General features: G+C 42.6%; 1 long non-coding RNA gene across 1 annotated transcript; it reads right to left on the minus strand.

Moving 5' to 3' along the window:
• Window positions 1-6,439: 6,439 nt before the first annotated feature.
• LOC147978271 (uncharacterized) lies at window positions 6,440-10,539 on the minus strand. The gene is made up of 5 exons (XR_015599567.1): window positions 10,199-10,539; window positions 8,736-8,994; window positions 8,123-8,416; window positions 7,965-8,037; window positions 6,440-6,877 (listed from the first exon to the last, which is right to left on the minus strand). It is a non-coding gene; the product is annotated as an uncharacterized LOC147978271 (long non-coding RNA).
• Between the last annotated feature and the right edge of the window lie 16,242 nt (window positions 10,540-26,781).

A 26,781-nucleotide genomic window follows, 5' to 3' on the forward strand; every position in this document is an offset into this window, starting at 1 on the left:
GCGCGTGGGTGTGGACGTTGGCGCCCTGATTATTCTCTGACTATAGCGTCAGAAAAACTCCTGTCTGCTAGGACTATGTCGGTATTTCTCAAAAGAGGAATGGATGATGCAGCACAATGACGGTAGGTATTTCCCTCAGTGAAGAAACCAAGCTTATCAAACCAGTAGGAGAACCAAGCAACACAACGTAAACAACACCTGCACACAAGTAACAACACCTCACAACCCGACGTGTTAAAGGCGTTGTCAATCCCTTTCGGATGACGATGCGAGAAATTGTAATAGATTGAAATAATAGATCGCAAATAAAATAAAGTGCAACAAAGTATTTTTGTATTGTTGGTTTAATAGATCTGAATAAAAATACAAAGAGAAAGTAGATCGCAAGCAAATATATGAGAAAGAAGACCCAGGGGCCGTAGATTTCACTAGTGGCTTCTCTCGAGAAAGATAGAAAACGGTGGGTAAACAAATTACTGTTGGGCAATTGATAGAACCTCAAATAATTATGACGATATCTAGGCAATGATCATTACATAGACATCACGTCCAAGATTAGTAGATCAACTCCTGCCTGCATCTACTACTATTACTCGACACATTGACCGCTATCCAGTATGCATCTAGTGTATTAAGTTCATGCAAAAATGGAGTAATTCAATAAGAACGATGACATGATGTAGACAAGATCCGTTTATCTATTGCGTAGATATAGATCCCATCCTTTTATCCTTAGTAGCAATGATACATACGTGTCGGTTTCCTTTCTGTCACTAGGATCAAGCACCGTAAGATCGAACCCACTACCGGGCACCTCTTCCTATTGTAAGATAAATAGATCAAGTTGGTCAAACAAAACCCAAATACCGGAGAAGAAACACTAGGCTATAAGAGATTAAAGAAACTCAAATAATTTTCATGGATATAAAAAGATATATATGACTGATTATAAACTCAAAGTTCATCCAACAAACAGACCCCAAAAGGAGTTATATCATACGGATCTCCAAGAAACCATTGTATTAAGAATCAATAAAGAGAGAGAGAGAGATGAAGCCATCTAGCTACTAACTACGGGCCTGAAGGTCTATAAAGAACTACTCACGCATCATCAGAGAGGCACCAATGAAGGTGGTGAACCCCATCCGAGATGGTATCTAGATTGGATCTGGTGGTTCTGGACTCTGCGGTGGCTGGATGAATATTTCGTCGACCCCCCCTAGGGTTCTGATATTTTTGGCGTATTTATTGAGTAAAGAGGCGGTCTGGGGAGCACCCGAGGTGGGCACAACCAACCAGGGCGTGCCTGAGCCTCATGGCGCGCCTTGGTGGGTTGTCCCCTCCTCGGGACTCCCCCAGGTGCAACTAGGGCCCAACATGTTCCTTCTGGTTCATAAAAAATGTCCGTAAAATCTCGTGGCATTTGGACTCCGTTTGATATTGATTTTCTGCGATGTAAAAAACACAGAAAAACAGGAACCTGGGTAAACATCGTGTCCCCTGTCTCCTGTTACCATCGATCCTAGACGCACAGTTCGGGACCCCCCCGAGATCCGCCGGTTTTGACACCGACATTGGTGCTTTCATTGAGAGTTCCACTGTGTCGTCGACAAAAGGTTCGATGGCCCCTTCAATCATCAATAACGACGTTGTCCAAGGAGAAACCTTCCTCCCCAGACAGATCTTCGTATTCGGCGGCTTCGTACTACGGGCCAACTCGTTTGGCCATCTGGAGCAGATCGACAGCTACGCCCCTGGCCATCAGGTCAAATTCGGAAGCCTAAATTACGTCATGGACGTCCGTGGAGATTTGATCTTCGACGGATCCGAGACCGCGTCAACCGCTCACCATGACCTCGACGAACATGGCTTAAACCTGTCATCAGGCTGCATCCAGGAGATAGCTCCTATAGCAGCTCTGGCCTTATATCTGGAGCAGATCAACTCGCCCGTAGTTGGGAAGCTCGACCCCATCACGGGGGATAACGATTCCGCGGCGCTAGAGCCGCACGCATATTCCACTTCATACGGTATCTGCATCAACGGAACCTCGGACTCCCCCAGGTGCAACCAAGGCACAACATGTTCTTTCTGGTTCATAAAAAATGTCGGTAAAATTTCGTGGCATTTGGACTCCGTCTGATATTGATTTCTGCGATGTAAAAAACACGGAAAAACAGGAACTGGCACTTGGCACTATGTCAATAGGTTAGTATGATATAAAATGATCATAAACAATCCAAAATTGATAATATAGCAGCATGGAACAATCAAAAATTATAGATACATTGGAGACGTATCAACATCCCTAAGCTTAGCTTCCGCTCATCCTCGAGTAGGTAAATGATAAAAACAGAATTTTTTATGTGGAGTGCTGTTTACCATGTCATATCATATTCTTTTCTTTATAGCATGGACATTTGGACTTTTTATATGATTCAAAGCAATAGTCTAGTGTTGACATAATAATTTAGATACTTTAGCATATCAACAAGCAACCATGTCTTTCAAAATATCAATGCTAAAATAAGTTATCCATACAAAATCATATAGTCTTGTCATGCTCTGTCTTCTTAACACAAAGTATTTATCATGCACAACCCCGATGACAAGCCGAGCAATTGGTTCATACTTTTTAACGCGCTTCAACATTTTAAACTCTTACGCAATACATAAGCGCAAGCCATGGATATAACTCTACTGTTGGAATAGAGTATGATGATAGGGGTAAATATAGAGAAGACAAAGAAGTAAGAAAGTCTCACATCGATGTGGCTAACCAACGAGCTATGGAGATGCCCATCAATCGATATCAACGTGAGGAGTAAGGATTGCTATGCGACGAATGCACTAAGAGCTATAAGTGTATGAAAACTAAATATGAAAGTGGGAGTGCATCTAATCCTATAATGAAAAATTCCCACTAGTATATGAAAAGTGACAACATAGGAGACTCTTCATATGAAAGACATGGTGCTACTTTGAAGCACAAGTGTGGTAAAGGATACTAACAATGCCCCTTCTCTCTTTGTTTATTTTTTTTCCTTTTTCTTTTTTTCCTTTTCTCTCATTGTCCGGAGTCTCATCCCGACTTGTGAGGGAATCATAGTCTCCATCATCCTTTCCTCACTAGGTCACTGCTCTAGAAATGAATAATGATGATCATCACACTTCTATTTACTTATAACTTAAAAGAAATAAAAATTACAATTTGATACCTATGACAAAGTATGACTCTATATGAATGCCTCTGGCATGTACCAGGATGTGAAATGATCTAGCGTAACATGTATGAAAAATGATGAACGGTGGCTGAGCCACAACTACTATGTCAGCTATATGATCATGCAAAGCAATATGACAGTGAATGCTCAAGTCATCAAACGGAAGCGGTGAAAGTTGCATGGCAATATATCTTGGAATGGCTATGGAAAAGCCATAATAGGTAGGTATGGTGGCTGTTTTGAGGAAAATATAATAAGGCTTATGTGTGATAGAGCGTATCATATCACAGGGTCTGGATGCACCTGCGAAGTTTGCATCATGTCTCGATGTGAGAAAGGGCAATGCACGGTACCGTAGAAGCTAGCAAATTGCGAAAAAGGTAAGAGTGCGTATAATCGATGGACTTACATTAGTCATAAAGAACTCATATACTTACTACAAAAGTTTATTAGCCCTCGAAGACTACTACGCATGTCCCTAGGGGATAGATTGGTAGGAAAAAACCGTCGCTCATCCCCGACCACCATTCATAAAAAAGACGATCAAAAATAAATCATGCTCCAACACCATAGCATAACGAGAGACCATTCGTGCATGCTTGGGGAATCACAAACCTTAACACCAATATTCCTACTAGAGCACAATTACTCATCAACATAACTCATATATCACATCATCATATCTTAAAACTATTACTAAAAATCAAGTTTATTTTCTCCAATGATCCTCATGACTTTCTTTTTCTTTATCCTTCTTGATATTTATCACTTTGGGACTAATTATTTGTGTTTCTTTTCATAAGCTCAAACATATATAAGTGAAGATCATGAGCATAACACATTTTCTTTCTCCCAAAATAATTTAAGTGAAGCAAGAGATAATTTCTTCAAAATTTTATTAACTCTAAAATAAACCCTAGTGAAGCAAGAGAGCATTTCTTCAAAAATACTAAAGCACGACGTGCTCAAAAAGATATAAGTGAAGCACTAGAGCAAGTCCTAGCTCATAAAAATTTAAATGAAGCATAGAGATCAATTCTAACAAGTCATGACATAATTTTGGCTCTCTCAAATAGGTTTGTCCAGCAAGGATTGATGACTTAAAACACACAAAAAAGACAAGAAAAGACTCATATCATACAAGACGCTCCAAGCAAAACACCTATCATGTGACGAATAAAAATATAGTTTCAAGTAAAATACCGATGATCGTTGGAAGAAAGCGGGGATGCCACTCGGGGGCATCCCCAAACTTAGTTGGTTGCTCATTCTTGGATAATAGCTTGGGATGCCGGGGCATCCCCAAGCTTAGGATCTTCCATCCTTCCTCCATCCATCGTAAGATAACCCAAAACTGGAAAACTTCAATCACACAAAACTCGACAAAACCTTCGTGAGATCCGTTAGCATAAGAATAAGAAACCACTACTATAAGTGATGTGTCAAACCAATTCATATTTTTTCTTGTATTATATCTTCTGTATTCCAACTTTCTATGGCAAAAACTCATCAAAGAAAACCATAGGGCCATCAAAATAAGCACACAACACAAAGAAAACAGAATCTGACTATTTCGAATACTTCTGTAACTCCATTTTTTTTGCAAAATTAGGACAACCTGAGAAAGTTGTATATTTATCTACTGCAAGTGGAATGGGTATTTTATCGCTCTCTAGTAAAAAATGAAAATTAATTTCGTGAGCATAAAAGTTTTTGATTTTTTAGCAAGATTAAACAACTATCACCCAAGAAGATCTTAAAGGCTTTACTTGGCAAAAACACTAATTAAAATATAAAAACACAATCATAACAGTAGCATAATTGTGCTAACACACAAAAACAGGAAGAAAAAAATAAAAATATTTTTTTTTCATTGGGTTGCCTCCCAACAAGCGCTATAGTTTCACGCCCCTAGCTAGGCATAAGATTTCAACGATGCTCACATGAAAGATAAGAATTGAAACACAAAGAGAACATCATGAAACATACGACAAACACATTTAAGTCTAAAATGCTTCCTATGCATATGAATTTTGTAAGCAAACAAATTAAAGACAAGAAACATCTAACATATGCAAAGAAGAGGAATAAAACATTAATGATCTCAACATAATGAGAGGTAATTTAGTAACATGAAATTTTCTATAACCATATTTCCATCTCTCAAAATAATTGCATGTAAGATCATAATCAAATTCAACAATACAACTATCACATAAAATATTCTCTTCATGATCCACATGCATGCAAAATTGACACTCTTCCAAAATAGTGGGATTATAATTAAATAAAGTCATGACCTCTCCGAGCCCACTTTTATCAAAGTTTTCATAAGACTGAATACTCTCCAAATACGTCGGATTATTTTTAGCTAAAGTTGACACTCGTCCAAACTCACTTTCAATATTATCGCAAGCATATTCATCATGAGGTCTAAATATATTTTGAAGATCATAAGAATCATTATCACCCCAATCATGGTCATTGCAATAAGTAGCAGACATGACAAAACAAGCATCCCCAGGCTTGGGGTTTTGCATATTATTAGCACAATTGACATTAATAGAATTTATAGTAAAATTATTAAAATAATGCTTTTCATTCAAGGAGCTAGCATGAATCACTTCATAAATTCCTTCATCACAATTTTCAGATTCACGATTCTCAAGCAAAACTTCATAAAGAAAATCTAGTGCACTCAACTCACAAGCAATTGGTTCATCAGGATTGGATCTTTTAAAAAGATTAGCAAGTGGATGGGGATCCATATCAATAGATTTTTAGAAAGCGAAGATGCAAGCATATAGAGGCACATGGCAACACAAGCAAACAAAAGATCTGACGACACTACACCATGACACTCAAAGCAGCGTCAAACAATCTGTCGGCATAGGTCACCTAAGGCGACACATTTACTATCGGCAAAGACCTTTGCCAACAGAAAGGAGTTGTCGCCTATAGTCCTGCCGGGATAGGTCTTTGCCGACAGATAAATCGAGGCCGATAGACAATATGACCGTGTTGGTGAGATCTATGGCGACAGACATTTCTGCACCGACGGACTATGCTACGCCGACAGATCATCTGACAGTGTGCTATGCCGACACACTGGGCAACGTCCATTGTTACCCCGATAGTTTTTCTGCCGGTGTGTTATGCCGACAGATAGTGCGATGTCAAATACTTGCGCTGACACATTTGCTGCCACGGTTCTACATTTCAGCACATATGAAAATGCACAATATTTTGAATCAAACTACATTCATAATATTCAGTTCATGTTCAATACGCAATACATATACAAACAATTGCACTCTTCTGTTCATCACAAGGTATCATTGATTAATGCATCCATTCAATATATACATACAAGATTCATTAGTTTTCTTCACTAAAGATGGCTACAACCATGAAGGATATACACAAGTTAGATGTACAAGATAGGCATGTTACAAACATAATGGCTAAAATTCCTAAGAGACCAAGTGCTTGATCACTGAACTGACTACAGAATATTATGAAGATCAGCTCTTCAATCGCCAAGCCAAGTCAACTTCCATATGAACAAAATGTGTCATCCATGTTTTCAACAAAAGCAATCACGAGGACATGTTCAATCAACTAGCAGGCTTGCTATTTTCTATCATTTGTCCCTACGAAATAATTCAGTAATCTTAGAAATAATACAATTTGTTCAACTTTGTGAGTGAGTCCAAAGATCCAAGAAACAAAAGATGTAACATACAAGCTTGCTTACAAGAAAAGTAAACAAATACTTGACTGCATGACCTCTCCAATAAAAATTATGCATGTCTTTTTATTTACTATTACATTTGAAACATAAAACAAATAAGGAGGCCTTTTATCTACTAAATAAAGGATCTGAAAAATAAAGCCAATTATCTCAAGAATATTATAATTATGCAAAGATTCAAGTTACAAAAGATAACCTTATTAGAATGTAAACCAAAGTCAGCATAGCACCTAGCATATTACAAATGGCTTACTATAAAAATGTCTGAACTTGTTGATGAGCAATCAGGTATGTTCTAAGACAAGATGAGTAAGGTCCTTAGTGTAATTTCAGAGATTTCGAAGTTACTGAATCGGCAAAAAATCACATAAGTACTATTACATATACATGTACCAGCAGTCATATATGTATTAGTGCACTTGGTGAAAACAAGTCAAATTTACAGGATATTGCTTGTGTTCTGGTTCATGCATGCTATGAAACATTGTGTGGTATACAATAGAGGTTCGCATATATTGTTCTCTGATATGGTCAAAATCCTGAGACTGAACAGATGCTGAAAAAGCTACCAAAACTATGTTTCTCTAAAAAAAGAGTCAGATGTAAACCTAATATGTGGGCTGAACTAAATATTCTTCCCTAAAAAATAATGGAAGTAGTTTTTTTGTGGCTGATCTTTAAAAGAAAGCAAGCTTCAGTTTAGATACTAGGAATTGCACACTTACGGACATTTGTACCACTCACCTTAAAAGAAAGCAAGCAAACATTTAGTTTAGCTTGTGTACTAAATCGCGCATTTCTGCTAGCTTTCATGATTAAGTCTCTGAACTTGATACTATTTGCATGATAATGGGGGTTGCACTACACACATGTAAATATAGAAACCAAACATTCTATGTTCTGCTATAACCCAGATTTAGTATCACTTTATCGTGCCCATCATGAACCTGTGTCATCTCATGGAAAAAAGTTCACAAGAATAATACCTGATATAACTTAACAAAAGTTGTCTGAATTAGAAGATCCATTTGCCATCTTGTGCTATACAATCCGTGAGACCTATGGAGGGCCATGCACAAAAAACTAAATTAGTGTCCACATGTTTTAGATAAGACTTCAAAAAGTTGATAACTAAGCATTGTACCACGGGCCGAGATACTAAACTATTAGGCAATGGTGTTTCCACATTTCGGATTCCTAGACAAAAAAGAACTTGATGCATCTCTCCATTTTTTCATTGCATTTGTTCCGTGCGCTCTAGTAGAGTACAAACTTGTTCATCTTGTGTTCCTTCGCTTGGTTCCTTCTATAGTAGAGTACAAACTTTCGCACACCTCCTCTTGGTTCCTTCTCTCCAAAAGCACGAGCATGAAAAATTTCCTTGTGTAGGTTTTTCCTTCAATTCTGGGTGGAGTTCAGCTGCTTCTTCAGGTTGTTTCTGCAAAAAATAGAGCAAATGAGGCACCTAAAATTATTTCTATAATGACCTCAGTGTAGTTTTAGTCGTCATCAGTTAATATGCAGTCACAAGCATGACTGTACTAAAGAAAAGCACATGATGTGTATCTCTGACTAACAATTAGTGTCTCTGCTTGTGCGGTAGGAACTCCAGTTGTATGTGATGTGCTTTGATAAATATTTCATCTACCCGCAGGTCATAGTCAAGTTCTTCAGCCCGCAACAAATTATTTTCCCTAGTAAGTAGAAAACCTAACTAATCGGATACATCACTTTCAAAAAGAGGTGCTTCAGTTTACCAATTCATGCCTGCTACGAGCGTAACTCTTGATGCCAGCTACATGGAGTAATGAGAAATCCGAATAACTTTCTTCTTGGCTGGATGAGACAAGCCGCCTACTTCCCCAGAGGGCCTCATGTTTTCTCCCAATGCTAAATATTTTCTTTATATTCCAACAGGAGCTCTCAACTTATTTTTGTTTTCTGCAATACTTGCTAGCCTCAATTGTTCATATGCAGGGAGCTCACTTCCAACTCTTGTTGCTTCCATCTTTTCTCCTGCAAATAGCACATATCAGACCATGATGCTTAATAAAAAAATAGTGCAAAAGATATGAAAAGTGAGTAAATTATGTAACGATTTAAATACATGGCCACAAATTTTATTGAGAAGCAGAAGATTACAACTGCACCATCCACCAAGCAATTTTGTGTGAAGTAGCATAATTAAGAAACATAGTTATGAAAATATAGGAAACATAGTGATGAAAAATAGGAAACATAGTTATGAAATATGGATAGGAGAAGTGGGCATTCACTTCGAATATACATACCAAATAGACAAAAATTAAATAATGGGGCGCCAAGGAAGAATAAACTGAGACTAGAGAAATGCAATTTGCCATCACCCCTTTTATCCCTAAAATTTTGTGACTTTGATTTCTGAATTTTATGGAGCTCTCCACTTGAGCAGACTAAAACAGAAGTTAAATGTGATATGCCACAAACAGACTTGAGCATACAGTAAGTGGAGGCTATGTTGGCAGATTTAGAAGGTTTCTTGATTCAATACGCAAACATTAAAGTTGTGATTCGTGAGCACCTAGATTATGAGAAAACTACAGATTAGGAGTGAAAGAACAAGAAAATATCCAGTACAACAAAAAGAAAATACATACATGAGATACACTGAAGGCACTACTATGGACCATACACAATTGTAAGGCTAAACCTCAGTCTCTGTTTTCACGGCATAAACAAAGAAAATAAAAGGATCAAAGGCAGATTTACAATCTTACCCAACATACAAGAAATCTGAATCTTCGGTGTTATGTTCATTTGTAGAAAATGAAATAAAAATGCATTTTTGTTCTCTCTAGAAAGTAACACATGCCGGTATGTCATCCTTCTTATATCAACAGTAACTGAAGGTTCTGTGTCAAATTGCAGAATCTGGTGAATTAGATCTCTGAAGTGTAGGGAACTCTCCACTTGAACATCCTCAAACAACAATGTTGAAACAAAAGGTGTGCTACAACTCTGTTACATTTTCCTTTCTAAATATGCACCCTCTAGTAGTTAAAGCTGGTCTCTGAATGCTAATATGTGCAGAAGTTACTAATAAACCTTCTTACATTTGCATGCCCACCACTGGATAAATGAAAAGACAAGATGCAAGAGTAGACAAGATTAAACAAGACGGAACAAGAGAAAAGCCTAGAACTTATATAGGAGTAGATGCAAAGGACAAAACTCAGTTTACCTACAATGGCCTGGAGACTGGAGTCGGGCAGGACAAGGGGTGTCGATCTGGACAGGGGTCGCTGGTGGAGGAAGACGAATGGCGGGGCGACTCCAGAACTCGGTTGCCTGCCAGCGGACTATGCGCCTAGGCGGCGGCTCCTCGTCTGTAGATGGGGCGGCGGCTCATCGGCTGCAGATGGGGCAGCAACTCCTCGGCAGTGTATAATAGGGCAGCACGTAGGACTAAACGACGGGCCAAGGGATGGGATGCCGGAGTGGGAGAGGCGGCGAAGCAAGCAAATCTGCGGGCAGGTTGGGGGCGGCGGCGGCGATTTAGGTTTAGGTTGAATGTGTGTGCTGTGAGAGAGGTCGGACCGGAGGGGGATTGGGGGGAGGAAACTTACCGAAGTATATTTGGGCTTTCACGCGTCGCTTGCCGCTCAGTACTTTGGGCTGTGCCGCGCAGCTGAAAATAAGTGGGCCATGCTAGGACTACGCCGACACTTTTCCAGTGGCAATGCTTCGGCGACACTTAATCCAGTGGTAGTCAAACATATGCCGACACATAGTAAGTCGATGAATTACCAAACTTTACCAACAGACTGACCGTCGAAAATGTTGAGCAAACCCTAATGTTTTTTGTGTCGGCGTTGTTCTGGACAAAAAATGTGTCGGAAATGCACACCTATACCAATAGATCCATGTTGATGTTGTGGTGTCATTGTGTAGTGCGAGAAAAAGGCGAACGAAAAAGAGGACGAATAAAATTGTAAAGTTTTGTGAAGTGGGGGAGAGGAAAACGAGAAGCAAATGGTAAATAATGTAAATTGCGAGGAGATGAGATTTGTGATTAGGAACCTGGTTATGTTGAAGATACTCCATTGCAACGGCGCCAGAAATTCCTTTTGATTACTCTCTAACTATTGTGCCAGAAAAGCTCCTGTCTGCTAGGACTACGTCGGTATTTCCCCAAAGAGGAAGGGATGATGCAGCCCAGCGACAATAGGAATTTTCCTCAGTGAAGAAACCAAGGTTATCGAACCAGTAGGATAACCAAACAACACAACATAAACAGCACCTGCACACAAGTAACAACACCTCGCAACCCGACGTGTTAAGGGGGTTGTCAATCCCTTTCGGGTAACGATGCCAGAGATTGTAATAGATTGAAATAATAGATTGCAAATAAAATGAAGTGCAACAAAGTATTTTTGTATTTTTGGTTTAAAAGATCTGAACAAAAATGCAAAGGAAAAGTAGATCACACGCAAATATATGAGAAAGAAGACCCGGGGGCCGTAGGTTTCACTAGTGGCTTCTCTCGAGAAAGATAGCACATGATGGGTAAACAAATTACTGTTGGGAAATTGATAGAACCTCAAATAATTATGACGATATCCAGGCAATGATCATTACATAGGCATCATGTCCAAGACTAGTAGACTGACTCCTGCCTGCATCTACTACTATTATTCCACACATCGACCGCTATCCAGCATGCATCTAGTGTATTAAGATCATGAAAAAATGGAGTAATGTAATAAGAACGATGACATGATGTAGACAAGATCCGTTTATCTATTGCATAGATATAGATCCCATCTTTTTATCCTTAGTAGCAACGATACACACGCGTCGGTTCCCTTTCTGTCACTGGGATCAACCACTGTAAGATCGAACCCACTACTGGGCACCACTTCCATTACAAGATAAATAGATAAAGTTTGTTAAACAAAATCCAAATGTCGGAGAAGAAATACGAGGCTATAAGATATCATGCATATAAGAGATCAAAGAAACTCAAATAGCTTTCATGGATATAAAAAGATATGACTGATCATAAACTCAAAGTTCATCAGATCCCAACAAACACACAGCAAAAAGAGTTACATCATATGGATCTCCAAGAGACCATTGTATTGAGAATTAAGAGAGAGAGAGATGAAGCCATCTAGCTACTAACTACGGACCCGAAGGTCTACAAAGAACTACTCACGCATCATCGGAGAGGCACCAATGGAGGTGGTGAACCCCATCCGAGATGGTGTTTCGATTGGATCTGGTGGTTCTGGACTCTGCGGAGGCTGGATGAATATTTCGTTGACCCCCCTAGGGTTCTGGTATTTTTGGGGTATTTATAGAGCAAAGACACGGTCTGGGGGGCACCCGCGGTGGGCACTACCCACCAGGGCGCGCCTAGACTCCTAGGGCGCCCTGGTGGGTTGTCCCCTCCTCGGGACTCCCCGCAGGTGCAACCAGGGCCCAACATGTTCTTTCTGGTCCATAAAAAATCTCCATAAAGTTTGGTAGCATCTGGACTCCGTCTGATATTGATTCTCTGCGATGTAAAAACACGGAAAAAATAGGAACTGACACTTGAAACTATGTCAATAGGTTAGTACCAAAAAATGATATAAAATGATTATAAAACATCCAAAATTGATAATATAACAGCATGGAATAATAAAAAATTATAGATACGTTGGAGATGTATCACGCCCAGGCTTGCCGAGGAGAAATGATGGCAACGAGAAGCGAGCTGCCTCTCCACCTTGCGCAGCCTGTCCAGATGTACATACATGTTTCTTTGATTGAATCTGGCTTGAAGTTCTTGCTTTGATTCTGATCGAAAATGAGGGAGGAGGAGCGAGGCTCCATCAATGGATAGATGCACAAAACAAACCAAATAAGGTTTTGCATAGGACCGACCAAGGAATGCAGGCATGCGAGCATGCGTGTGCTGTCCCGGTGGTACCAGCGAGCGAGAGAAGCATGCATGCACTCATGTTCTTGTTTAGATAGAAAAAGGCACACACAAAAATTTAAGATTTATTGACAAACAAACCTGCTTCTCTCCTAAACTACAAGCCAAAGTTTTCTCCCCCAACTAGGCTTGTCTTTGCTTGTTGAACTACTGAACAAATCTTGCAGAAAGTTCAGAACCTTGAGATTTTGTGACTCTAGTTTAGTGTGAACTTCAGTAAATGAATCAATGATAAAGCCAGCTAATATGTAGTATGAATCAACGCAGATGCTAGTGTTTTGCAATCATTGGTTCTCGAATTCGCGCACTAAAATGTATGGGGCATTTGTAATTGGCTGCATGACAATAATGTTACCAGTACATTTGTCATCAATAGTGCTTTCATCATTTCATATTTTACCATGTGTGTTAAATGAAGAGAGTTCATGCCCGATGCTCTAACTTGGAGATGTTGTGAAGGAAAAAACAACAGTTAATTACAAAAGTATAGCTGCTCCGTTGACATAATATTAGTATCTCAATTCTCAAGAGGGATAAGTGGATAATCCACCAGTCGAATCATAGTAGTGTTGATTTGCATATTACTAAATTTATGGATTGTGTCGAAGAGAAGGAATTGAAGGAATTTATTCAATTTCATCTGTGTATGCTTTCATTTGATTTTTATTGGCAGATCATCGTGGTCTAGTTTTGACTTAGATATTCAATAGAATTTTGTGCTATACAAAGAATAACACATGAACACAACGCAGATACATAACCATCAACATACCTTTTCTCCTTACTGTTTTGACATGGTTTCGCTGGTGATCTATGTGCACAGCTTGATCCGGTGAAGCTTTGGAAATCTAGGACCATGTTTAAGAAGATTGGCTCTGTAACTGCTGGCAATTCCTCTAGTATAAGGCTTGCTATTTTCATACCATTGCGACTGAAGTGTCTCTATTCAATATTTCTATACTTAACAATTCCATTCAGATTTATGATGCTACTTCGTCTAGCATTGTAGCTTTATTTTTTCATGATCATATTACCTTTTGTATGCAACATGCAACCAAACTATGTTGTATATCTTCAGTAGTAAATATCTTAAGTGTGTACTGAAGCTAGATAATTTCAGATGACCAATTTTAGGCCTTTTCCATGGTTGAGATGAATTATGCAAAGCTATGTTTACTTTAAAGTACATTCGAACGTCTCATTTCAGCTACTCTCTCCGGCCCATAATATAAGAGCGCTTTTGACACTACAGAGTGTAAAAAACGCGCTCTTATATTATGGGACGGAGGGAGTAGTAGATATCAGCCACATTCCAGTATGGTATTAGGATCTTGAGAAAAACATTTAGCTAGTAGATATTCAGCTATGCGATTAAAGTGTCTCTTTTCAACATTTCTATACTCAACAATTTCACTCAGAATTATGATACTGCTTGGTCTAGCATTGTAGCTATATTTTTACATGACAAGACTACCTTCTGTATGCAATATCGAGCCAAACTATTATGTATATCTTCGGTAGTAAAAATAAAGGGTCTGTTTTGTGTCACCTAAGAGTGTATTGAAGCTGGATTATTCTCTGCTCAACAAGCGATCCCTGCTGGTTTCTTCGCAGAGCACTGATTACGGCCTTGTTTCCATCAGGTGGGACTTGGAAGGGGGCCGAGCTGCCAGAACGGGCAAAGCGAGACAAGAACTAATCCGGAGGTGGAGTGAAAAGGGGAAGCAGAGAAACGAGGTTTGCTCCGTGTCTTTCTCTTCCATATTTGTTGTTTCCAGATGATCTCTTCGATATTTGCCAACTGTTTCTTCCAAGAATTCGAGGGCTCACTCATCCCACCGCAGCCAGTTTACAGCTTTACGGTAGTAGTATGTTTAACAAGTAGTAGTACATTGAACAGTAAAACAGAGATCTCCTGACATTGGTGGTCGTAGTTTTATTAAGTGTAAACTTGAGCCAGCTTTTAAGAAGATTGGCTCTGCAACTACTGGCAATTCCTCTAGTATAAGTTTTGCTATTTTCATACCCCTTGCTACTTGTTTACTATCTTAGATGGAAACCCTGCAGAATAGTTAACACAGCCACATTCTAGTATGGTATCAAAATCTTGAATAAAACATTTAGCTAGTACATATTCAGCTATGATTGAAGTGTCCCTATTTTGTATTTCTAAACTTAACAACTTCATTCAGATTTGCGATATGTGATATGCAACTTCATCGAGGCCTAGCATTGTAGCTTTATTTTCACATTACCAGACTACCTTTCATATGCAATATGCAGCCAAATTATGTCGTATATCTTCAATAGTAAAAACCAAGGATCCACTACTAGGGAAAAGGCTAGCAGCAGCGCGGGTTCTAGGTATATCAGTAGTGCGGGGACCGACACTACTAATAAGGCGCTACAGCTAACCCGTAGTAGTAGTGCGTGCACACCCGCGCTACTGCTATACAAGTGTAGCAGTAGCGTGCTTCGTGGAAGCTCACTATTGCTAATAGCTCTAGCGCGCTTTGCCTGGACGCGCTACTGCTACTGTGGCGCTGCTGCTAACTTTTCTCCACTCGCTACTGCTAATTTTAGTAGTTTTTGTTTTTTTTCTGCATATTTGTTTTGTATTTGAACAGGCTTTATACAACAATATTTAGCAGATACAAATGTCATCATGATACACATACAAATGGCTATGAGACCACAAATGTAATCATAGCATATACATACAAATAGTCCCATCATAATCATCATCCAACACAAAGTGGTATCTCGTCATCATCTCGAAAATAGCGATACATGCAAGTCTTGAATACTTGCAACTACAACGTCATCCATCTAAACAATGGTATACGCGAGAAGAGCTATCACTATGAGTGATAGCGGAACTATTCAGTACATGAGGCGGCGGTTACGAGTCCTCTCTCGAGCTAGCGTGAACCTCAAGTAACTAGCTTCGGCTTCTTGTCTGGTTTTGAAGCCTTTATGGCTGGCGCCCGAGACCCCATTCACTTGCGCCTGACAGTCAGGCCACTCGTTGTACACCCCCGGAACCTTCCCTTTATACACAACATAGCACCGCCATCTCGCCATCAAGAAACTAGGTACCTGTTAGAGATGCATGTTCATTAAGAGGATGTACAATCATATGCAACAAAATATATTAGAGCAACACGAAAAAGAAAGGGTTAATTAGCAACTAGATGCAACATACAGTACGCAAACTAATTAACTAGAGGTACGCAGGTCATCGTACCCAAACAAACAAAGTAGTGTTACGCAAGTTCGGCAGGGACCATGGACATCACAAAGTTTCATCGCTACAGAAAGTATACAAGTTCAATCCTTCCATATCATCGAGGATGGACCCTAGCTTCTTGAATGACGTGAGGTCTTGACGTTGCATGCCTTTGCGAGTTCGGACGTCAGCTCGCGATATAGGGCCGTGGTGGAACATCCCCTTCTCATCGACGACTTCTTTCATAATGATCGTCGCAATGTCCCTTTGGATGCGAAAGAAGTCATCTCTAAGTTCATAATCCGCTTCTCCATGAGATTCTAGCCACTTGTGGATATGTTCATCATTTCTGCTTGTCATGCGAAGCTTTTGGTGATCCGTGTTGAACTCAATCATGAGATGGAGGATGTAGAATCCATCCTTCTTGTTTGGTTTTGGGACATGGATGCAACAGAAGTTAGTTTTATGCGCGAAACCCATCTTCTTGTTCTTTTGTTTCCTGATCTGCATGTGGCCACCTCTAATGCTGAAGCCTTGGAGAGCATCATCTAGATTATTCATTATGTGAGTGTAGTCCTTCTTCTCATAGTCTTTGGAAGGGTCGAAATACATGGCGTGGGAGACTCGCAGGTAAAGAACGATAAGGAGGACGTGCCCGTTGCTGCGGGGAAAAGACACCTCAAATTATTCTCCATATGAGCGAGAAGGAATGATTGAAATGTACGAAAGGGTTGTCCGGAACTGACATACTTTGGATGATAAGGCAGGAGGACAATTTCCTGGTCCTTATTCTGTACCATGAAGTTTTGGAGGTAGTCCCTAGCAGTTTCACACTCAAAGTCGCCGAGACTCAAGAAATACTCGTGCATGCAGTACAGATCCGCCACACAGATTTGCGAGACTTCTTCTCTCTTCATGACGGAGCTCATATGTAGTGCAAAAAGGCGGACGATTGTAAAATCGAGCCGCCTTGTTAGAAGCATCTCAAAGATATGGTCAAACCGCAGGAAGAACACCTCCGCGGGCCGTGTGTCGACGTAGCACTTCCCCTCAGGCACACGAGCCGCGTATGTCGGATATCCTGGATCCTTTGAGGCTAGTAGGCTTTTCTCAGTCGACAGCACATGGTCGTGCAGTCTCCTGAGATCCCCTCATAGTGCCTCCTGCGGTTTCGACGGTAGCATCAGCTCGCCCGTGAGATGGAACATGGCCGCACCTTTCACGGGTACATGCTCTTCGGAATCCATCATCTGGCTGCGATGTGCTCTAGCTTGTTTGGAGGCAGCTATCTTCCCCGATATCTTCCTCTCCTTTTTCTTGGGCACACCTTCCAGACCCTTCCTTAACCCCTTCCCCAGTGTTCCCGGGCTAAGCACTGTACGACCCTCGGCTAGTTGAGCCTGTGTTGAGGCGGCATCTTCAGGTGTGTCCTGTGAGGATTTCATGAAGAGAGACTTTTTGCAATCCCTGCTACGACCTTCCTGCCCGGGCAGATCATCCATATCCTCATTAGCATGCTGATAGCCCGATTCGTCATATGGTTGACTCATCATATCTACGTCACAGTCATACGCGTTTGTATTGAGGAAACCCATTGGGTCGACCTCCGTCTCATCATCCATTCTATGTTGTACAAGACCGATTACATTAGCTAGTACTATTGCACCCCCTTCATCACGTCATCCGCCGCTCTCACCCGACACTACATGAGCTGGTAATTGCGTAGGCGGGGTGGTGGTCTCCGCACATGGTTGTTGATGTGTGGTTATTGGTGTGCTCTCGGCCGGCTCCACATGAATAAGATTCTTCGACCATAGCAGCATCCAACCCTTGCAGTTTCCAATCCGCAGCGGGGTCTCGTCGTCCTCTCCCACAGGCTGTACTGGAGGAGGCAAATGCTCATGCCCCGATGTCACACTAGACAAGTTAACTCTGAAGTGCCCAAAGGGGATCGGGTGGTTGTGGAACATGGGTTGCAAGGGATTCATTATCATCCCCTTTCCCACGTCCACCTTTTGGCCTTTGATCAAGTAGAGTATGGTGCACGGGGTTTCTTCGGCCTACAAACACATGTTGGTGCGACATGTAATTAGTTTGAGGCCATCGAGCTCAGCCAAAGACGAAGGCCCACCTAGCGCGCCAGAGACTCAGGACGGGCTACTATGAGCGGGAGCGACTGCGAGAGGAAGCCCGGTTGCATGAGCAAGTGATGGTGCATGGTGTTGTTGTTCACGGAGTTGCTCCCGACGAAATTGGGCAACGGGAAATCATGTACCGTCTTGTCTGGATTTTCCTTCGTCCATATGATGATAGCTGGAACCAAGCTAGTAGCGAAATCATTTCTGCAGGCAGTTACAGCTGCATTGACTGCCTGTTGTAGCAACTCATTTTTCTCCTGGGCTGTTTTTTTCGCGTCCTCAGCTGCTTTTTTCTCGACCGCAAGCTTCACCTTCTCGTTGATGTCCGCCTGACTAAACTTCTTTTTCTGCTTCTTGGCCTTCGGGCCCTTGTTGTAAAACACCTTCCACGTGGTACCGTTTCCAGCGCCGTGCACACGACCATATTGCGGCCACTGGCCCAAAGGGAGTCCCTTAAGTCCGTTCAAGGCCCGGTTGAGAGGTAGGGCTTTCGGCTGCAAGCTGGTGTTGCTTCTCCTGCAGAAGGAGCGTGAACCGTTTAGGAATGTGTAGTCGACTAGATCTGGAGCTAAATGTAAGGTGGTAAAAGAATAATTACCAGTAGTCTAATCAATTTCCTTGTGATCTGGTCCATGTAAAAAACCTTCTTTTCCTTGTCCCACTTGTAGCGGGCCCTGATGAAGTCACGCTCCAAGGGGTCGGTGAACTTCGCGAAGGGGTCTGGGATACCCGCGACTTCACGTTCCGCGTCCTCCTTATCCCATATGGGCCTTTTACCGAGGTAGCCACGGCTTCCGAGGCGATGCTTCCTCGTGTTCCTTTGCTGAAGGCTCTTGAATTTAGCAGCCTTAGACTTCGATACCTCGGTAGCGCAAGTGTCCTTGAAATTTTCGATCTCCTCTTTCGTAAGTGTCGAATTTTCCTCCAAAATCTTGGACAGGGGTTCCTCAGCTCAATAGCCCATTTCACCCTCCCTTTCTAGGAGGCCAAATCATTGCTGAACATGCCCATGGCGTGATTGTTAATCTTTTTCATCTCCGGATCATCCCACGGTTCCTCTATGTTATCATCCCGGTCGGGGAATTTGAATCCCTTGTGCAACTTCATCAGGAGCAACTACGTCAAATGTTCTTTACTCCTTAAGTCATCGTCAACTTGGTTCCCATAACACTTGCGAGGTTCTTCCGGCTCTAATGGTTCAAACTTGCCAGGTGCCATCTTTGTGATCACCAGTCGTCCAATCCCTGCTTTGTTAGGTTTCCGTATCCTCTGCTTCTTCTACTTCTTCTTTTCGGTAGCGGCATCAGCACCGGTACCTTCCCTGACGGTATCTTCCTCGCCGGTATCTTCCCTGCCGGTCTTAGCGCCGCCATCGGTGCCGGCGCCATCGATGTCGATGTTGGCATCATTACCATCATCGAGGCTGACCTGGAAACCTTGACTTTGCTTTTTCTTAGCAGTTAAAAAGTCCAGGTACTCTTGTTCACCCTCATAATCCATCTCGTCTGCATCTTGGTTAGAAGGCCCAATTTCTTTGTTGTTTGACATAGTTCCTATGATTAAGTCTCCTCGTTTAATTCAAAAACTATGAAAAAAAATGAGAAATGACATAAAAAAGAAATCTATGTTTGCCGGAATGTCGTTTCCCAGCACTCGATATGCCTACTATCTAGCACAAATCATGCCAAAATTCACGAAATTTTTTGGCATGATCTTTGCTAAAAAATGGACATATCGAGCGTCTGAAATTCACCGGAACAGAAATGAATAAACATTCCGGCGTAACATAGGCCAATCAGATCAGTTACCCAGCACATAATCATCATGTCCAAATGACATGTCCAAATTTCTAAATATGACATGTCCAAAACATCACATGTCCACATATCACATGTCCACTTCAAATTTGCATATAAAAGGAAGAAAAATATAGAATTTGCAGAAAAAACCTAGCTAAATTCATAACTAAATATATAACCTAATTAACCATCTACCTAACTAAAACCTAACTAAATTAACCAAAAAATCTAGCTACCAGATAGAGGAGGAGAGGTGGGGGGCTTACAGAGGGTGCAGGCCCGACGACGGCCGAGGTTGGGAGGGGTCGGGGTCGAGCACCGGGGTCGGAGCCAGGGTCAGGGTCGGGATCGGAGCCGGGGTTGGGGTTGGGGCCGGGGCCGTGGGCGAGCGCTGGGGTCGGGGTCAGGGGCCGGAGCCAGCGCCGGGGTCGGTCGGCGTCGGGGTCGGAGGCGAGCGTAGAGGCGCGGCGAGGGCTCCCGCGGCGCGACGGGGGAAGAGAGTGTGTGGGGATTTGGGGGAAAAGAGGCGGGATGAAGAGAGGAGTGGGGATTTTCGGGGTTAAGTGGGCATAGTAGTAGCGTGTTTAGGCAAAACGCACTATAGCTACTCCAGGTAGCTATAGCAGTTTCGTGTAGAAACCGCTACTGCTACCTTGACTAGCTGTAGCTCTTTTCTCAAAAAAGCGTTGCTGCTATAACCAGTACCTATATAACAATTTTTCTGTTTGTTTCCTTCTATTTTCTTTTCCTTTATTTTCAGGAACAGTTAACGAAGGGAATTGAAGGCGATATATATTGCATCATTTGACGGTTAAATATGTATACTAAATAGGAACATATATATTACATCATTGGACATACGGTTCCTCAGCGTTGATGTTTTCATTTTTGAGTCAGCTTCTTTCCCTTCTTGTTCGTTGAAGAATAATTGAGCCCCTCATTGTGACTTTGCCTTTTCCATGGAGTACGATTTTTCTTATGTAATGTAGTATTGATTTTTCTTTTGACGTATACTTCATCATCATCTTCCCTCATTGGGTTGCCGTACTGATCGTAGTCTTTCTCGTTGGCGACCCCATCCATTCCAATGATGTTCCTTTTGCCTCTCCTCACGACAACACGGCGGGGATTACGCGGGTCGGTTATGAAGAAGCATTGTGTCACGTGCTTAGCTTGTACCCATGGCTCATTTCTTGCGATAGCGTCCACGGTAGCGCTCTTGGCATCGGGTATAGTCATGGTAGTGAAATTCCAGTTTTCTCTTTCAACATTCTTAGCCCATCTGACACAGAACATCATCGTGTTGTGCAGTCCAGAGTAGTCAAGCTCCCAGATCTCCTCGACCCTTCCGTAAAATCTTCCAGTTGCGCCGTTGTCGCTGCCGGTCATGCATTCCATTGTCACCCCTGTGTTCTGATCATCACTATCCATATCTTTGGCCTCCGTGTAGAACTTGTATCCGTTGATATCGTATGCCTGATAGGTTAGGAGGTTGGGCGAGGGGCCATGTGCTAAGGCGTATATGAGCAATCCGTCCTTAGAGCCCTCCTCCGGGGGATTAGCAATAATATGCTCTTTGAACCAATGCATGAAAGTGGAGTTGTGCTCTCTAGTAACTTTGGCGTCCGTCCTGCATACCCCCGGTCACAATACTTCTTTGCAATAATTTCTTTGTGCAGTGCCACGAAAGGATCTACCTCGTCTATGTGTTGTAGTACTACCAAGTTTGCTATGTCAAAGTCGCTGCGTCGATCTGAGTATGCCACGTGCAGTTCACTGCGACCGTTGGAGTGACCTTCTCCTTCAAGCCTCCCATCGTGCTTGTTAATGGGCAAACCATCACTAACATCAGGCGGCTGGTCTGCGCCATATAGAAAATTCTCGCAGAAAGAGATGCACTCTTGTGTCAGATAGCCCTAGACGATGCTTCCATCCGGACGGGACATGTTACGAACGAATCCTTTGATGTTCCCATTCATCCTCTCAAACGACATCTTGTTTTGCAGAAATGACAGCCCCAAGTCTATTATGTCGTCCACCATATGGACACACAGATGCACCATCACATCAAAGAATGCGGGCGGGAAGTACATCTCAAGCTCATTCAGTATCACAACGATATCTTCATGTAGCCTTTGGAGCTGCTTCAGACTGTTCAACTTTTGAGATATGACGTCGAAAAAGTTGCAGAGACCAATAAGCATGTCACAGACGTGCTTGTCCATTATCCCTCTAAGGCGACAGGTAGTATCTGCATCATCATCACATGACAGTCATGGGACTTCATCCCGTTGAACCTTTTCTTGTCCGTGTCTAGATATTTGCTTATCTTGCCACAGTAACCAGAACTAACTTTGACTCCGGTAAGGCACTTAAAGAATGGATCGATCTCAGCCTGACTTAAGGTGAAGCAAGAAGGGGGGGCAGTAATCCTCTTTCTTTATTTTCTTGCCCATCTTCTCCCGCGCCTCTCTCTCCGTCTCTATCTCGTTTGACTGTTTACAGGGCAACATGTGCAGATCTTCCCTGACATTCAAATCTTGCAAGTATTTTCTTGCCTTCGGCCCATCCTTTGTCTTATCTGGCGTGTTCATCAATGTCGCGAGCAAACTCTCAAGGACATTCTTACAGATGTGCATTTGATCAAGGCAATGAGGTGTATCGAGTTTGTGCCAGTACTCCAAGTCCAAGAACACAGACCATGTCTTCCCTACCTTCAGAAGTGGTTCCGGCGCCTTTTTCATCGTCTTTCCCGGCGCGGGGCACTCCTTCCAGTTTTTCAACAGCTCATTGATTTCGGCACCACTCCGCTTACGTGGAGGTCCTCGATGCTCAGCGTGACCATAGAATAGATCTCCACGGTTTCTCCACGGGTCGTCCTGTTCGAGCCATCTTAGATGCTCCATGTACACGATTTCCCCAGACCTACCATCTTTCCTTGATGTTAGCTGCTGAGACGTCGTATCATCCATGCACCGCGTGCATCCGCAATATCCATGGCACACCTAGCCTGTGACATATCCGTAACCGAGATAGTCGTGCACCATCGTGATCAGCGCGGCTCTCATGTAGAAATACTCGCCTTTGCTGGCGTCCCATGTCTTGGTCGGTGTTTTCCATAAAGTAGCCCAATATACAAATTAATATTATTCCCTGGTTGTTTTGGCCCTTGAATAAGCATGCTCATGTGAATGTACTTCGACTTCATGCACAACCAGGGGAGAGGTTGTACATCCTTACAAACACGGGCCATGTGCTATGGTTGGTGTTCTGGTTGCCAAACGGATTCATGCCATCGGTACACGCGCCGAGCACGATGTTCCTTGCATCACATTCGAAATACCGATAGAAGCTGTTGAACGCTCTCCACTGGCTTCCATCCTTGACGTGTCTCAGCTTCAGATCATCTCCATCGTCGGGCTTCTTCCTCTCCACGTGCCAACGCATTAGCTTTGCTTCCTTGGGATCTACGAAATACCACTAGAGACGGGGAGTGATCGGTAAGTACCATACAACTTTCTGGGGACATTTCTTCCCGGCCTTCTTGTATCGTGAAGCATTGCACACCGGACAACTTGTTTTTTCGGCGTGCTCCTTCTGATAAATTATGCAATCGTTGATGCATGCATGGTATCTAACATGCGGCAGATCAAGAGGGCACACGATCTTCTTGGCCTCATCAACACTAGTAGGACATAGATTCCCCGCGGGAAGAACATCCTTTAGGTACTTGAGATGCTCATTGAATCTAGTGTTGGTCCATTTGTTTTGAGCCTTCGTCTTCAAGAGTTGGAGCGTGAAACTCAAGCGGGTCACCTTAGGATTGCAACCATCATACAATGGAGTGTTCGAGTCTACCACCAGTTGCTCCAGCTTAGCCTCCTCTCTAGAAGCAGCTCTCTCAGTACTCGTCTCCTTGCGAAGCAGTGCTTGAACATGAGGGTCCTGCACGATTGAACTTAGTACCGACAAACTCTGCTGCGTGGAGTCCACGTTCTCTCCGCCTCCATGTCCGGCCCCATCTCCGCCGCCATGTCCCGCTTCTTCCCCACCACCATTATCGATCATCTCTTCGTCTTGCCCCGTGTCGTCATCCCCTGCCCCGTCGGCGTCCTCAACATCGTCATCATCATCTTCAATTATCCACCGAGTATAGCCATCCATGAAACCAGTCATGAGCAGGTGCGCTTCGACACGACCATCATCATAGGGGTCGAGCCAAACTATTCCTTTGCATTTTCGACACGGACATAAAACCTCTGTCCGGTTATTTTCTTTCATGTCCCGCACCGCCGACCGCAACCACTTGTCCACCATCGTTCCACTGACCATCATGAACATCTGCACAGTAATAATAAACAAATTGATTATTAAAATGCGTGCATGCATCAAATTCATACAAAAATTTGGCATGACCTTCCTAAAAATGGGACATATATAGATCTAGAGTTTTCCTGGAATTTGTCGAAACGGAAATAAATCGACATTTCGGCAAAATATAGGCAACTCAAAAGCACAATTTGGCATCAACACATGCCACACACACAATTTCCATCATATTGCCCAATTATCATATCACACACACATACACATGTTTCCATTTTGCAAAAGCATGAAATTTTAATACACAAAGCTCTTCTTGACAAAGATAGATCTAGTTAGGGGGCAAATAGGTCACTTAACTAAATGCTACATCTACCTAGCTAGCTAATTTGGGAGGAGACAACTTCAACTAGTGGAGGGGGAAGGAAAAAGAGAAAGAAGATGCATTAATGGAGGTGGTGTAGTTAGCTAGGAGTAACGAAGAGAGAGAAAGGTAGGTAGAAGAGGGAGAGTAATGGGGGGAGAAGTATTGAGGAAGAAGAAGAGTGAGAGAGGGAGGATGTGGGAGGTAGGGGAAAGGGAGGAGAGGAGATGGGGAGGCGAGGTAGGGGAAAAGGTGGTGGGGCTGCATCTTAGCAGTAGCGCGGGAGGAAAAGCGCGCTACTGCTAAGAGCATAGCAGCAGCGCGCTTTCCTCACACGCGCTACTGCTAAATGGGCCAACCGTGTGGACAATTTCAAAATTAGCAGCAGCGACGTGACTAAAAAGCGTGCTACTACTATTGCATTAGCAGTAGCGCGCTTCGTGACGCCGCGCTGATGGTAAACTTAGGTTGGTGTGTACTGTCGGTCGATTTTTGTAGCAGCGCGGTTTAGACATCACACGCTACTGCTAAATTTACATCAGTAGCACGGTTTTCCTAAGCTCGCTACTGCTAATTAGCAGTAGCATCTCTTTTTGTGCCGCGCTGCTGCTAAGATTATGTGTATAAGGTTTTCCCTAGTAGTGATCTTTTCTGTGTCAACTTAAGAGTGTGCTGAAGCTAGATTATTCCAAAGCTTGAATTTTAGGCGTAGGTGAAGTGTCGTGTTGATCACCCTCTGTCAGCACCCACTACTAGGGAAAAGCCAATACATAGAATCTTACCAACATCGTGCTTTAAAACAAGGCGCTGCTGCTACGTACCAGGAGCGCATGCCGAGAAAACGCGCTGCTAACATAGATGTAGGAGCACTGTGCCTATGATAAGCCGCACTACTGCTATAATTGCCACGACCCTGCGGTGAAGCTAGTTATAGGAGCAGCGCCTTACTAAAAGAGCGGTACTACTACAGATCATAGCAGAAGCGCATGCTCACTATAACCGCTACTGCTAATTTTACTACAAAATTTAGTCCCACCTCGCTCCGCGAACAGGGTTTTTACCATCTTAAATATGTTAGTTCTCAAACTATCACAACCACTTGGTTTTCATTGAACTCTATGTGTAGAATTTTTGGCTGCAATATGAGTCTTCTCCGGTTTCTAAAAACCGATGAGGACTCATATTAATAATTCAGATCGTACACAAAAAGATCATTGATGATCAATGTATTTTTGATGTATATTTTTACATATTTACACATAACAGTAGCGCGTTTTGCCTATAAGGCGCTACTGCTAGTACTTTTAGCAGTAGCGCATTTCTCTATAGCGTGCTACTGCTAAGTCATTCTATCTTCCCCAACCAACCGCCCATCACTCTCGTCTCTCCACTCACACTCACTCGATCTCCCGCCTCAATCCCCCCGCGCCGGTCCTCCCCCGCCGGCCGCCGTCGCCTACCCCTTCTCCCTCTGCGCCGCCGTCACCTCCTCCTTCTCCCTGGACCCGGTAATCCTTCATCGGCCGCCATCCTCCCCAACCCCTCCTCCTCCGTCCTCCCTCCACTCCTCTGTTCGCCGCCGGCCGGCCCTTCCTCGCTCCGCCTTCCTCCTCTGTCCTCCTTCCTCCTCCAGTCTCCCCTCCTTCTCCCTCCTCCCTCCTCCATCCACAACCCCTCCTCCTTGCTACATCTTGATTTAGTAGGCTAGTTCATTGCAACACTTTGATTTAGTTGATATGATTTACTTGATTTAGTAGGCTAGTTGATTTAGAACATTTTGATTTAGTAGGCTAGTTGATTTAGAACATTTTGATTTAGTTGATTTAGTAGGCTAGTTGATATGCAACATTTAGACAGAGAGATAGATAGATAGAGAGAGAGATGATAGTTGATATGATTAACTGATTAGTAAAAATTTAGACATAGTTGATAGGTTTTAGTTGATATAAGCCTCTGGCCATATATAACACTTTGATATAGGATAG

The sequence above is a fragment of the Triticum urartu genome, chromosome 3A (assembly GCF_056163025.1).
Source record: "Triticum urartu cultivar PI428250 chromosome 3A, HENAU_Tu73, whole genome shotgun sequence".
Taxonomy (NCBI): Eukaryota; Viridiplantae; Streptophyta; class Magnoliopsida; order Poales; family Poaceae; genus Triticum; species Triticum urartu.